Source organism: Dama dama, chromosome 27, assembly GCF_033118175.1.
Source record: "Dama dama isolate Ldn47 chromosome 27, ASM3311817v1, whole genome shotgun sequence".
Classification (NCBI taxonomy): domain Eukaryota; kingdom Metazoa; phylum Chordata; class Mammalia; order Artiodactyla; family Cervidae; genus Dama; species Dama dama.
The window spans coordinates 19,294,177-19,309,243 of record NC_083707.1 but is presented as its reverse complement, the minus strand read 5'-3'; the positions used below and the strand labels follow the sequence as shown (position 1 = coordinate 19,309,243).

Genomic DNA, 15,067 nt, shown 5'->3' with positions numbered 1-15,067 from the left:
AGACATTTTTATTAGTCTCTATTCTATAAAAGGAGGGATTGAGACATAATCTAGAGTGACCTTGCTGAGGTCATATAACTAATAAATGGAGAATTAGAATTTGTACCCAATTCTGTTTGATTGCAGAGCTCAAGCTCTTATGTGCGCTGGATACTGGACACACACAGATACACACACACGAAGCCTCTAGCTCCTTATTTTACACTTTCAAAATACATGGTCTGTTCATTTCTTTTTTATTCCCCTAGATTGCATACCCCAGCTTCTGTAAGGACTCCTTAATTAATATGACTTTCAACCACCACATGATCATAGTTGATTTTATTTTAGAAGTTTCTAACTTTCCTTCCTATAGTGTGGAACCTTAAATTGGAAATAATACTGAATAGTGCAGTTTAAGTGCAGAACATAGAAGATTTTATCACCATCCTTCATCACTTTTCCAAATCAAATTCCTGCATCTGTAAAAAGTTATTAATAGCAAAGATGATAATTGACATTAGAAGAACACCAAAGTACAAAGATTTAGGAGATAAAAAATTCTTACAATTGAGAAGATTATACTTGCAGGTCACAAATTTTATTTACTTGAAGCATCACTATTTTTTACATAAAACTAAGCCTACACTTCTTTTGTATGATTTTCTATTCTATTTGAGGACATGGAGCTCCCTGCATCTGCTGAAATTTGGTGTGAATGTGCTTTCAGCTCAGTGCCCAAGGTGCAACCACACAGCAGGGGCTCCATTCGTGTATATTTAAGAGCCCTGCTGTAAACTTCTGGCAGAAGCAATGTGCTAAGAAGAGCTCAGCCTTTCAGATTAGTCAGAAAGTGAAATAGAAACTAGGTGTGACTGTCTTCAAGTGACCAAGGTAAATCAAAAAGTAGGAGATGCTTAAGCCACAGCCATAGTGGGAGACTGGGTTGCCGCAGAAGTCACTGGCTGCTGAAGCCTTTGTCTGGAACTGTCAGGAAAGCTCTGATGCTGATGTGGAAATTGTTCAAAGACTGGATAAGGTCTTTGAGAAAGCTCCAGGGGTAGGTAGGGGAACTATGATAGTATACTTTCAAGGAACTCATGCACAGTCCAAGAAAATAGCAAGGCCAGTGCCAAAAGAAGCAGATAGACTTTGTTAAAAGAGGAAAATAGTAGTAAAGGTGGTAATTATAGTAATAAAATGATTTAATGTATAATGGAATAACGTCAATCAAACATTGAGATAAGTAAAAAATGGGGGGCTTTGGCTTTAGAGTATTATACTTTTCTATATCATTTTCCATGTGACTTGATGCATATGGCAATAAAGATCCTCAAGAAATTGCCTTGGACAAGGTATCTATTGCAAGGAAAAGTAGACACTATTCAATGTCAGAAGTTCTGGGCTACAGTTTTGGTCATTAAGTATAGTTGGAGGCACTTTTATGATTAGTTAATAAGTATATATAAACAAACAAACAAAAAAGAATAGTGCAGAACATATTAAACTAACTCTCCCTTGCTTTTCCTCTTCCCTCTCCAATTAGCTAGACCTTGTTCTTCTTACTTTCTAAACTTTTGCATCTTGTAGAAGTTACATGCATGACTCTAAGCAACCTACTGATATGACTTTCTTCTTTCTGACTTATGAAATTTAAGCATTATTTTTCCTATCTATTGAAAATGAAGATTTAGGTCATCTATATGACCCCAACTTCCACTTCTCCACTTACCTTTTAGCTAATTTTTCAGTTTTTCAATTGGCTAAATCGGTAATGGTTTAGTAGTACATACAATAAAATTGGAATGTTACAGAAATTGGCATGGCTCAAGGATGACGTGAGACTTTGTGAAACATTCATATTTTTATGGAATATTATTCAGCCTTAACAATGATGAAATTCTATCACAAGCTACAAGCATGAAAATTTTTTGAAAATATAGTGCTGAGTGAAATAAACCAGACACAGAACGACATATATTGTATGATTATATTTATGTAAACTACCTAGAGTAATCAACCACCTAGCTGGGGGTTACCAGGGGCTGGGAGATGGGGCTGTAGGGAGCTGTTGGTTAACGGGTAGGGTGCTTGAGTTTGGGAAGATAAAAAAGTTCTGGCAATGACTGGTGCAACACGGTGATGCAACTGAACTGTACACTTAAAAGTATTGCATGTGTTAGTCTCTCAGTTGTGTCTGACTCTGCGACCTCATGGACTGTAGCCCAACAAGCTCCTCTGTCCATGGAATTCTCCAGGCAAGAATATGGGAGTAGGTTTCTATGCCCTTCTCCAGGGGATCTTTCCCACCCAGGGATTGAACCCGAGTCTCCTGCATTGCAGGCAGATTCTTTACTGTTTGAGCTACCGAGGTATTTAATACTTTAAAATATTAAATTTAAAGTATTAAATTTGTGAATTCTGTTAAGTATATAGTACAAGTATATGGTATATATGTATAGTACATAGTATACTTATATATAAGTAGTATATAAGTATATATAATATACTTATGTAAGTATAGTATATAATATATAAGTATACAAGTACATAGTACATATACATATATATATAGGGCTTCCCTAGTGGCTCAGAGGGTAAAGCGTCTGCCTGCAATGTGGGAGACCTGGGTTCGATCCCTGGGTCGGGAAGATCCTCTGGAGAAGGGAATGGCAACCCACTCCAGTACCCTTGCCCGGAAAATCCCATGGATGGGGGAACCCAGTAGGCTACAGTCCATGGGGTCGCAAAGAGTCAGACACGACTGAGCGACTTCACTTTTGCTTTCACTTTATGTTAGTCACTCAGTTGTGTCTGACTCTTTGCAACCCCATGGACTGCAGCCCAACAGGCCCCTCTGTCCATGAAGTCCTCCAGGCAAGAACACTGGAGTGGGTTGCAAACCACTCCAGTATTCTTGCCAGGAAAATCACATGAATAGAAGAGCCTGACAGGCTATAGTACGTGGAGTTGCAAAGAGTCAGAAAGGACTGAGAGATTGGGCACTCAGGCACACATTTGTATACACATCTTCATTGTCTAACTTGTCTTATCTTTTGACTTCTTCCACGTAAAACTAACGTTTATGCACATCTTTTCAGTCTTCATCCTCATTATATGAGTAACTGCATATACAAGCTTTTTCAAAAAGATATGTAGAAACAATTGTAGATATTGGTGGTGTTTACAAATCCCGCCCCCCACCCCGGTTTTCTATTTTCTCTGCATTGGGATTATTGGGTTCAGAACCCTTGCGGCTGAAGGAAGCCAAGTGACCAGCATCATTTATCAGTGAATTGAGTGGCAAGGAAGTGAGCCATTCTCAGATCTGGGCATTTAACCAAAAAGACCTTGGTTCTTTGCCACAACAATGGTAAAGTTTGAGATGGCTGTTTTTTCCTTTTTATGTTCTTAAGTTTTTCTGAGGTTGCTTTTTAAGAGTAGCCTTTTCACCCATCCATTTGTGTAATCAGCATACCCTTCAAATACGACTATTAATGTCTTTTTCCAGATATGTGCAATTTTCCTGTGTTTTATTTTGCTCGTTTCTTCCCTTTTACATTGTATTTTCTCATTTCAGACTTCATATTTATCAGATTTTACATATGCTTGATTGTTATATCTCTTCTATATCTTATCACATATTTTCCACTCTTTGTCCATTTTGTTCTATATAGAGAGTTTCTTGACTTTGATCTCTTTTTCTTTTTATCACCCTTCAAGTCCTTATGAAAGTACTAATTAGATTTTTTCAAGTTTCTTCTTTTCAGTGAATTTTTTCCTGTTTCCACTGGGATTGTTTTATCTATTTATTTTGCCAGTTTAATGCAGCTAATTTTCTTTATATGCTTGACTGATTGTAAGTTACTTGTGCATATTTGAAACAGGAGGTATTGAACTGACTTTTCCAGGTAGTGGATTGGGTTTTCTCTGCTGTACTATTATGTAAGCTTGTTTTCTCTGCAAAATATTTTCTTCAGTCATGGGGGCTGATAGGATCAAGTAGGCACTCAAATCACAAGGATACAGTCTTTTGATAAGGGATTGTCAAAATGGGAAAAGCTTTTATTTTGGGGTACCAGTACCCAGCTAGTGGTCCTAATTCTCCCCAAGCAATGCATTACATTTCTTTAATGTAAGGATTGCTTTGCTGTTTTCTCTTTCCTTGGGTTATTGTGAGCTTTCTTATTCTCTTGTTACATCCAGGATTGTGGGAGAGAGAGAAGAGGGGTATGGACATGACTGGTTCAAAATTGTTCTAGAAGTATTTTAGGAGCTCTCTGTTCCTCCCACTCATCAATTTTGGCTCACTTTCATGATGTCATCCTCCATACTTAAGAATTTTACACCAAAGCCTTTGGGATTCTGCCTGAAAGATTAGCTTTTCCTGCCATCCTGTCTTATGTTAATTTTGGACTATAGATTCCTCAGTCCTCTTTGTTCAATTACATGTTTTTCATCCATTGCCATCTCTCTGAAAAGCTTTAAACTTAATGTTGAATGATGGTCCTTCTCCCATTCTCTTTCCTTTAAACCTAATGTTGAATGATGGTCCTTCTCCCATTCTCTTTCCTTTTAGGGTTTATAAGTTTAATTCTGTTTTTATTCTTCTCTATTTTAATGAGAACTGGAGGAAAATGCAAACATTTGATCACCATATTGAATCAGAGATCACCCTGTTCACTTGCAGTGAACAGAGGACTGCACTGAATTTTGTGTAACTGTGATGGATCAACTATGTTCTCAATGAAGGTCATACACGATGAGTTTAGGTTCCTAAAACACAGGTAGATATTTTCAGTGTTTTCTGGACACATCAACACCTTTTCATGGTTTTTAAGTTGTTTGAAATGAACATGTAGTAAAATAGAAAGTGGGTAAAAACCAGAATTTGAATCAACAGCTCTTCTTCTTACTACATCTTTATATTTTATTTATACATTTATTTATTTTTTTTTTTTGGAAAAAGTTGGATATAACCAATACAAAATTCCATTATTAAACTAACAGTTCTGTTTTTGAATGGTTCTAATTGCAACGACTTGTTGAAAGGAAACTAAAAAATAATAAAAGTAGTATGAGAAAAACTAAAACATTTTAATAGATTTCCTCTTGGCATTTCAGAAGATATTGTGTCTCAAAGAATCTTGAATTCAGGTTTTATTCTTGTAGTTTCCTGCCTCTAAAATTATTTCTCAAGTCGTTTTCCTCAGCTCTTACAAGAATACATCTGTGCTTCTGAAAAATATTCTCACAAGTGCTTGTGGGTGATTTATTGGTGCTTATAGTCATCCTATTTTGGGTGTACAAAATCGTGACTGCTCCAAATGTCCAGAGTCAACAACAGTGTGGTTTTCATAATTGGCCCAGACCTTCCTTCTGTCCCCCTGCTTTTATTAACTCACCCTGGTTTTACCCTCCCTAAACTTACAAGCTCTTTATGATGTAGTCTGCCTCCTGATGTAGCTCAGCGGATCTTTCTCTCTGCTATCTCATTTGGATCTTTTCTTAATACCAACCTTGTCTCTCTTATACTAAATTTCATGTCCAAACTTCTTTTGTGTTTATTTTATAATTTCTTTCTTTCTTTTTTTTTTTAAGATTGGACTGATGGGTGGAGTCCCTTGTGGAGGGGCAGGAAGAGCAAAAGCATTTTCTCCAATACAAACTTTATACATCAAATCAGAGTCAAATACTAGACTGCATCCAGGGAGAAAGACTGCATCACAGCCACAGTAGGTGTGATGAAATGTGTGAAGAGCTTAGCAGGGACAAATCGGCTGGAAAATGCTGACTGAAAGTGGCCTAGGTCATTATCAGAGACAATTCAAGTTTGAGTTGCCTACTACATATTATCTATTGAAAGAAAACACAGATTATTTAAATGTTTATCAAACAGCCAGTACATACATACTATGGAGCCCATTATAGTACAAATTATATCTATAAGGAACTATCCTAAAAGTAACTTGATTACCTGGTAGAACAGAGATGTCATGGAGTGATGGAAGAGAGAAAAGGGATGACTATACTTTGTAAATGCAGTAGGATTTTTTTTAAGAACTGAAAGTAAACAATATGTTTATGGCCATAGTATTTTTTATTTTTTAAGTATTCTGTACCCTAACCTTGGACCCTTACCTACACTGGGGAGCTCAGAGGAGGTGAGAAATTACATGGCCAGCTTACCAGCCAGCTCTATCATGGCTCAAGGAATGGCATAACATAGCATACAGTTTCCAATTATTGAAATGTATTTCTGGGCAGTCAGAGAAGTTCCCACTAATCACCCTTTATGCTTATGAAATGAGAATACTTTCTTAATAAGAATACTTCAAGTTAGACCATCTGGCAAGTTGTCTTGACTAATTACAAGTCCAAATCTTTTGACTGACTTTTCTCATGAGAGAATTTGAAGTTAACTTTTCTACTTGGTCAACCCTCTTTGGAATCTAACAAGAAACATAAATTGCCAGTGATTTTTCCAGCCAACTCTTGTCTATTTTTTTAAACAACTATGCGTTTCAAAGCAATCTGTTCACTAATGTGTTTATTTATACACCTACAGTATATTTCTTTTACAATAAAGTCTCCTATTTAGCCATTTGCCAAAGGAAAGGTCATTCTGTGGTTCAGTCACTTAGTTGTGTCTGACTTTTTGCGACCCCATGGACTGCAGCATGCCATGCTTCCCTGTCCATCAGCAACTCCCGGAGCTTACTCAAGCTCATGTCTGTTGAATTGATACATTCTCTGGTTAATGTCACTCATATTATTAGAGCGAATATCCCAAACATTGTTATATACAGTTTAGTTATTTTATTCAGCAGAGCTGTTTCTTTGCTCACAATCAGAATACATCAATTGTAGCCTTTTTGACTGAAGGCTAAGCTGCTTCAGTCGTGTCCAACTCTTTGTGACCCTATGTACTGTAGCCCACAGGCTCCTCTGTACATGGGATTCTCCAGGCAAGAATACTGGAGTGGATTGCCATTTCATTCTTCAGGAGATTTTCCTGATCCAGGGATCGATTCCACATATTTTATGTCTCCTGCATTGGCAGCTGTGTTCTTTACCACTAGCACCACCTGGAAAACCTGTTTAATTTTTGAATTTTGAGAGTGAATGAAGTGTGAGGAAGGGTAGGACACTAAAGCCAGTGCTGTTAACAGGAGCACCGCACAATTCTTAGGAGGTGGCATTCACACTGCAGACTACAGGGAATGGGACTCTGAAATCACATAGAGAAGCTTTACACCGTCTCTGTTCTTTAGTCAAATACAGCAAAACACAGAGTTTCTTTAGGGAAAGCTAGCATACCTTTGCTATATAGAACAGGAAGTTGCATCAGATATTCAGGTTATACCATATTAGTACCATTAGTATGTCTATAGGGAAAAAAAATAATGTTTAAAATTGAAATTTCAGTCTCCTTCACCATGGAAATCAAACACTAATGATTCATTAAATTATCAAAGATACAATAAGTATATATTATGCACAACACATTCTGTTAATGCTACCAGTTCAGTTCAGTTCAGTCAGTCAATCATGTCCAACTCTGCACCCCCATGGACTGCAGCACAACAGGCTTCCCTGTCCATCACCAACTCCTGGAGTTTGCTCAAATTCATATCCATCGAGTCGGTGATACCATCGAACCATCTCATCCTCTGTCATCCCCTTCTCCTCCTGCCTTCAATCTTTCCCAATGTCAGGGTCTTTTCTAATGAGTCAGCCCTTCGCATCAGGTGGCCAAGGTATTGGAGCTTCAGCTTCAGCATCAGCCCTTCCAATGAATCTTCAGGGTTAATTTCCTTTAGGATTGACTAGTTTGATCTCTTTGTTCATGATATGGAAAATTCAATAATGAGTAAGACAGTGATCTCAAAGGAACCAAGGGTCTGGCAGAAGAAAGAAACAAGTGCATGTTTGATGGAGTGATAAAATAGAAGAGGGGTAGTATGAGTTCACCTTAATGGTATCTACCCTTAGGATTAAAACAGAAAATGTTTTTATGATATAGACCACAAATCATATAGACCAGAAGCATGATTGATGATAAATATCTTTGCATTCATAGAGCTTTCAGATGTCATTGTATAGAGAAGTATTTGTGTCTTTATATATGATATTGTGTGGCTTTAGATAGATAATAGACAAGAATATGTTTTAAAAATATATAAATATGAATGGTGAACACAGTGCATGGTTAGAAATATTGACAGGTTATAATAAAAATAAATAAATGATATATGATAGATAAAGACATAGATAGAAAAAAGGAGAGCCAGGAAGATTAATAAAGTATCCATTGTAATCTCAGGGTTATATCCACAACTATGAAGCAGAATTGATCAATTACACTTCTGATTCAAGAAGGTGGAGTAGAAGGTTGTATGCTCATCTCCTCCTCTGAAAGCACCAAAATTGTAACCACCTGTTGGATAATCATTGACAGGAGGATGCTGAAATCCACCAAAAAAGGATGCCCCACATCCAAGACAAAGAAGTCATAGGAAGGTGGTGGGGGGCACAATCACAACAAAATCAAATCCCATGCCTGCTGGGTGGATAACCCGCAGACTCAGTTCAGTTCAGTTCAGTCACTCAGTTGTGTCTGACTCTTTGCAACCCCATAGACTACAGCATGCCAGGCTTCCCTGTCCATCACCAACCCCGAAGCCTACTCAAACTCATGTCCATTGCATCAGTGATGCCATCCAACCATCTCATCGTCTGTCATCCCCTTCAAACTTTCGCACCTTCAAACTTTCCCAGCATGAGGGTCTTTTCCAATAAGTTGGCTCTTCACATCAGGTGGCCAAAGTATTGGAGTTTCAGCTTCAGCATCAGTCCTTCCAATGAATATTCAGGTAGGTTGGCTCTCCTTTAGGATTGGTAGGTTGGATCTCCTTGCTGTCCAAGGGACTCTCAAGAGTCTTCTCCAACACCTGAGTTCAAAAGCATCAAGTCTTTGGTGCTCAGCTATCTTTATAGTCCAACTCTCACATCCATACATAATTACTTGAAAAACCATCATTTTCAGTAGATGGACCTTTGTTGTTAAAGTTCTGACAAAATGCGGTCCACTGGAGAAGGGAATGGTAAACCACTTCAGTATTCTTGCCTTGAGAACCCCAGGAACAGTATGAAAAGACTCACTGACTGGAGAAAAATAATACTAAAGAAGTTCTCATACTATTGTGAAGGTTCTGAACCTCATGTCATGCTTCCCAGCCTGTGGATCTGACAAAGAGACTAGGAATCACCAGAAAATATGGCCTTGAGGACCAGAGGGATTTGATTATAGGCCTTCCAGAGAATTGAGGGAAACAGAGACTCCAGATTTGGAGGGCACAAACAACACTTTGCATGCACCAACACCCAGAAGAGAGGAGCAGTGACTCTACAGAAGATTAAACCAAAATTATCTGCTAGAGTTGGAGGGCCTCCTATGGAGGGGTGTGTCAACAGGGCTTCACCACAGGAATGAGGGCACTGGAAGGTCTTCTTTGGCTAAACCCCCTTGGGGTTTGCCATTAATCTTACAATAGAGCCCAAAGACCCCAAGGCTGTGTCACCTCAGGCCAAAGAACTACCAAGGAGGGAGTGAAGCCCCTACCCACCAGCAGATAATTGGATTAAAGCTTTACTGAGCAAGGTTTTGCCCACCAGAGCAAGACCCAGTTTTTCCCACTGCCAATTCCTCCCATCAAGAAGTTTACACAAGCCTCTTAGTTTCATCCATCAGAGGGCAGACAGAAGAAGCAAGAAGTATAGTTTCATAGTGGCTAATACAAAAACCTTACTACAGAAAGTTAATCATGATGAAAAAGCAGAAAGTTGTGTCCCAGATGAAGGGACAAGATAAAATCCCAGAAAAAACAACTAAATAAAGTGGAGGTAGGCAACTTTTCAGAAAAAGAATTCAGAATAATGATAGTGAAGATAATCCAGGCTCTCAATAAAAGAATGGGGGCAAAGATTGAGAAGATGCAAGAAATGTTTACCAAAGACCTACAAGAACTAAAGAACAGAGATGAATAATACACTAGAAGGAATCAACAGCAGAATAACTGAGGTAGAAAAATGGATAAATGGCCTGGGGGACAGAATGGCAGAAATCAGTGCCACAGAACAGAATACAGAAAAAAGAATGGAAAGAACTGAAGACAGCCTAAGAGACCTCTGGAGCAACATTAAACACACCAAAATTCACATTATAGGGGTCCCAGAAGGAGAAGAGAGAGAGAAAGGACCTGAGAAAATATTTTAAAAGATAATAGCTGAAAACTTTGCTAACATGGGAAAGGAAATAGTCACCACATCAAGGAAGCACATAGAGTTCCATATAGGATAAACCCAAGGAGGAGCACACTGAGACACATAGTAATCAAACTTACAAAAATTAAAGACAGAGATAAAGTATGGAGGTGGGAGGGGGGATCGGGATGGGGAATACGTGTAAATCTATGGCTGATTCATATCAATGTATGACAAAAAAATAAATAAATAAAATAATAATAAAAAAATAAATAAATAAAAGCAACAAGGCAAAGCATACAAAGGAATTCCCATCAGACTATCAGCTTATTTCTCAACAGAAACTTTACAGACCAGAAGGGAATGGCATAATATATTTAAAGTGATGAAAGGAAAGAACCTGCAATCAAGAATAGTCTACCCAGCAAGACTCTCCTTCAGATTTGATGGAGAAATCAAAAACTTTCCAGACAAGCAAAAGTTAAGAGAATTCAGCCCTACCAAACCAGTTTTACAGTGAATGCTAAAGGAATTTCTCTAGTCAGGAAAAAAAAGAGAAGAAAAAAAAATACAAAATATCCAAAACATTTAAGAAAATGGCTATAGGATCATACACATCAATCATTACCTTAAGTATAAATGGATTAAATCCACCAGCTAAAAGACATGCATTGGCTGGGAGGATGAAAATATGTGCATGTATACACTTCCACTTACCACATCACCCTGCCTGATCCCCCCAAATTCTATATAATTATTTTATATTCTTAAGTTAATAATGTTCCTATTATGACTTACAATTATAATTATCATTTATTTTTTGCCTGGCTATGGATTGTGAAAACTAATAAATGTCATTTACTATTTTGATTATGTAACTATTATTCACTTAATACCATTGTACCATGATGGATCAAGAGAAAAATAATAGAACTGTATATCACCAAAACTAATAGAAAAACATGTAATTACTTTTTAAATTCCAGTTGAATATCAGAATTATCTTGATTTTTTTGGAAAAATTCAGATGCTCAGGTATTGCTTTTTTGCTCCAGAGCTCCAGATATGTTTCTAATGAACAGTCGTGTTTAAAAACAGCTGGACTATATGATGATCTTTTACTTCTATCTAGTGTTTCACTTTTTCTATTTCATATTCAGCACTCCCGTTTTATTTAGTTTGCTGTTGTTGTTCAGTTGCTCAGTCATGTCCAACACTTTGCAACCACATGGACTGAAAAATGCCAGGCTTCCATGTCCTTCCCCATCTCCCGGAGCTTGCTCAAACTCATCTCCATTGAATTGGTGATGCCATTTAACCGTCTCGTCCTCTGTCATCCCCTTCTCCTCCTGCCTTCAGTCTTTCCCAGCATCAGGGTCTTTTCCAATGAGTCAGCTCTTCTCATCAGGTGGCCAAATACTGGAGCTTCAGCCTCAGCATCAGTCCCTCTAATGAATATTCAGAATTGATTTCCTTTAAGATGGATTGGTTTGATCTCCTTGCAGTCCAAGAGACTCTCAAGAGTCTTCTACAACACCACAGATCAAAAACATCAATTCTTTGTTGCTCAGCCTTCTTTATGGTTCAATCGTCACATCCTTACATGATTATTGGAAAACCATAGCTTGACTGGATGGACCTTTGTCAGCAAAATAATGTCTTTGCTTTTTACTATGCTCTCTAAGTTTATCACAGTTTTTCTTTCAAGGAGCAAGCCTCTTTTAATTCTGTGGCTGCAGTCATCATCTGCAGTGATTTTGGAGCCCAAGAAGATAAAGTCTGCTACTGTTTCCATTGTTTCCCCATCTATTTGCCATGAAGTGCTGGGACCTGATGCCATGATCTTAGGTTTTTGAAAGTTGAGTTTTAATCCAGCTTTTTCACTCTCCTCTTTCACCTTCATCAAGAGGCTCTTTAGTTCCTTTTCACTTTCTACTTTTAAAGTGGTATCATCTGCATATTTGAGGTTATTGATGTTTTTTCCTGGCAATCTTAATTTCAGCTTGTGATTTCATCCAGCATGGCATTTTCCATGATGTACTCTGCATGTAAGTTAAATAAGCAGGGTGACAATTTACAGCCTTGACATACTCCTTTCCCAATTTGAAACCAGTCTATTGTTCCATGTCTGGTTCTAACTATTACTTCTTCAGCTGCATACAGGTTTCTCAGGAGGCAGGCAAGGTGGTCTGGTATTCCCATCTCTTTAAAAATTTTCCACAGTTTGTTGTGACCCACACGGTCAAAGGTTTTAGCAAGTCAAGGAAGCAGATGTTTTTCCTGGAATTCTCTTGCTTTTTCTATGATCCACGGATGTTGGCAATATGATTTGTCTGCCCTTTCTAAATTCAGTTTGAACATCCAGAAGTTCTACGTTCACCATTTTTGTCCAATCTTCTTTTGTTTTCGTGATGTTCTTTCTCAAAACTTCACCAAGTGTAGTAGAAGTTTCATTGTTTTATATATACATATATATATGTATATATATATATATATATAATATATACATGTGTATAATATATACATTTTAGAAAACTTACTCATTTTTTGCCTAAAAAAGTTGACATTTTGATTCCACTTGTTTGACTTAGTATGAATAGAAAGCTAGATTTCTAATTAAAAATAGATATGCAATAAACAACACAGGTTTACTGTATAAGATAAGGAACTATAGTCAAGATCTTGTAACAACGTATGATGGAAAATAATTAAAAGAAATAATATACGTGTATTTGAGTAACTGAATCACCTTGCTGTACTCCTGAAACAGTGTTAGCCAATTATATTTCAATAAAATGCACATTTAAAATAAAAAAAAGAATTAATTGATTCAATACATATAATTTTATTTCCATTTTGAATTAAATACAATGGTGTTTGTTTGGACCAAAAGCTAATTTTAATCTCTGATTTTCCAATGATGTGTTTAAATTTCACAAGATGTAATTTTCAGTATAGAATTTCCTTATGCTTGAAAAATGTCATCGTGACAATTTTATCAAAGTCTTTAGTAAGCTAACTTTTTTTTTTGAAAATTAAAAAAAATTAAGAAAATAGAATCCTGACTAATTTATATACTTATTGTTCTTCTGATCAATCTTCCCTTGTTCTACTTCATAATGTGTAACAAATAAAGACCAATCTTCCTTCAATATGTTCATAATGACATTTGTATACCAGGCAAAAATAAACATTGATAAAATAAAGCTACAAATCATTTTTTAATTGGCATATAACCTTGTTTCCCCCCATTCTTTAGTCTTCTCTTCAGGAGAGCTCGAGAATTTGATTCAATCTGGAGTTGTGTTCCGCTACACTAGCTCCCTGAGCTAGCCAATTATCTATGAAGGTTTCTTCTTGGATGCCCTCAGTTAGCTCTGTTCATTCAATGGAAAACTTGTGGTACTGAATTCATTCTAAATGACAGGCAGAAAAATCTGTACTATTTGAATGGCAACTTAAATATACAATGCAAGATATTTGATTTAACTTAAATTAAATTAATTTAGTTGTCAAAGCCCCAACAAAGGCGCTTAATGTTTCATGTGGTATCTCTTTGATATATAGAAGAGTGTGTGTGTGTGTGTGTGTGTGTGTGTGTGTGTGTGTGTGTGTGTGTACAAGGGAGAGAAATACTGCACAACTTTCCTGTGCCTTTGCAATGAGAGCTATTTTTGCTGTTTTCTTTCATAAAAATAAGAAAAAAACAAATGCATATTAATTTATATGAAGTTGCAAAATATGATAGATACTATATCATTACAAGTTACATTACCTAACTTCCAATACTGGTTCTTAGAATTGTTTTCCTCTATTTAGAATTCTACTGTGATCATCCTTATACCGTGTATCTACCAAGCACAGCACATTGAAAGAACACTTGTCTCTGGTATTTCCTCTATCATAGAGATTCAACCATTCAATAAATCTGTCAATCAGATGCCAAATCAAATCTGATGATTTCTAGTCTACCCAGTTTTATTCCAAATATGATAGAAGATATGAAAGCAAAAGACATAGTTCTTCCCCTCAAGTAAAAAACTTCAAGAGTGGCATCTACCTTCTTGGAAAATCCAACCCCTTTTTCTTTGACACATAACTTTAAAAATGACAATTTGAGAATGACTAAGAATGCTTTAGGAATTTTTAAAAGAGTATAACTGAGGAGACTACACAAAAGATGTGAAAAATGAAATATCTTGCAGTTTAATATAATTGATTTCCCTTGGGAAGAAGTGTCCTCACCACAAAACTGCAAAATGGATGGCAGACAATGGACAAGAGATCTTATTAGTAAGAAATACAAATGTGGTGATAAAGAGTTGAGGAAGGGGAGAGAAAACAAAGAGCAAAGTGTGTTGGATATTCATACAATAAAAAAAACTTTACCTCAACCTAGAATGATGTTTTCCTAAAAACAAAAACCCCAGAGAATCCCTAACAACTTTATTTCAACATAATTTATTAGCAGCAGTTGAGCCATAAATATATTGTTCAAAGGTAACTTCTTTGATGATATTTTGGTGCAGCTTTCCCCATTCTCCTCTTTACCTGCACCTTCTTACCCCACAGAGGGATATTGGAAGTGCAGGAATATGGTGTCAGGACCTGTTGAGTATATAGGGGATCACTGAAAATAGCATGTGAATATGTGGAGGAAGAAGGTTTCTGAAAAGTCATATCATAAAACTGAAAGTCACTCAGTTGTGTCCGACTCTTTCCAACCCCATGGACTATACTTCTCTAGGCCTGAATACTGGAGTGGGTAGCCCTTTCCCTTCTCCAGGGTATCTTCCTCACCCAGAAATTGAACTGGGGTCTC

At 37.0% G+C, this 15,067-nt stretch overlaps 1 pseudogene; it reads left to right on the top strand.

Moving 5' to 3' along the window:
* The first annotated feature begins 1,750 nt into the window (after nucleotides 1-1,750).
* LOC133047857 (U6 spliceosomal RNA) lies at nucleotides 1,751-1,847 on the top strand (annotated as a pseudogene).
* Nucleotides 1,848-15,067: the final 13,220 nt, after the last annotated feature.